Consider the following 1,092-nt stretch of genomic DNA (forward strand, 5'->3'; position numbering starts at 1 on the left):
GGAGACTGAGGCAGGAGAATCGCTTGAACCCAGGAGGCAAAGGTTGCAGAAAGCCGAGATTGCACCACTGCACTCCAGCCTGGGTGACTGAGCGAGACTCCACCTCAAAAAAAAAAAATAAAAATGAATAAATAAATAAAAATAAAAGAATTGAAATATTTCAAGAGTTTTCTAGCTATAAAGGAATAAAACTAGAAATCAGTAACAGAAAAGACAACAGGAAAATCCACAAACACAAATTCCTGGAAAATAAATGACACACTTCTAAATAATGGCAAAGGAAAAATGTAAAGTACATAGAACAGAATGAGGATGAAAATACAACATATGTTACAGTCACTGTGGTGCCAAGAGCATTAGAAAGCAGAAGAGGCCGGGCACGGTGGCTCTCATCTGTAATCCTAGCACTTTGGGAAGCAGAGGCGAGAGGATGCCTTGAGCCCAGGAGTCCAAGACCAGCCTGAGCAACATGGCAAAACCCCATCTCTATAAAAAATGCAAAAATCTGCCACGCATGGTGGCGTGTACCTGTAGTCCTAGCTACTCTGGAGGCTGAGGCAGGAGGATCACTTGAGCCCAGGAGGTCAAGGCTGCAGTGAGCTGAGATCGTGCCACTGCCCTCCAGCCTTGGTCTTGGCAAGACCAAGACCCTGTCTCGAAAGAAAAAAAAAAAACAAAAAAAAAAAAACCAACCAACCAACAAAAAAAACCCACGAATTATCTTTATCAAGAACAAGACAAGGAATGAAATTATAGATCCTGCAGCCATTGAAAGGATAAGGAACTACTACAAACAATTTTATGCCCACAAATTTAGCAACTTAGATGAAACAGACCAATTCCTTGACAACCACAAACTACCAAAATGAATAATCCTATACTAATTAAAGAAACTAAATTTGTAATGTAAAAGCGCCTTAAAAAGAAATCTCTGGGCCCAGATGGTTTCACTGAAGAATTCTATCAAACACTCAAAGAATAACAACATCAATTTTATACAATCTCTTACAGAAAGGAGAAGAGAGACACGTCCAACTCATCATTCTAATACCCAAACCAGTGAAAACCAGTACCAAAAAAAAAAAAAAAAAA

Source organism: Mandrillus leucophaeus, unplaced genomic scaffold (genome assembly GCF_000951045.1).
Source record: "Mandrillus leucophaeus isolate KB7577 unplaced genomic scaffold, Mleu.le_1.0 Scaffold171, whole genome shotgun sequence".
In the NCBI taxonomy this organism is placed as follows: domain Eukaryota; kingdom Metazoa; phylum Chordata; class Mammalia; order Primates; family Cercopithecidae; genus Mandrillus; species Mandrillus leucophaeus.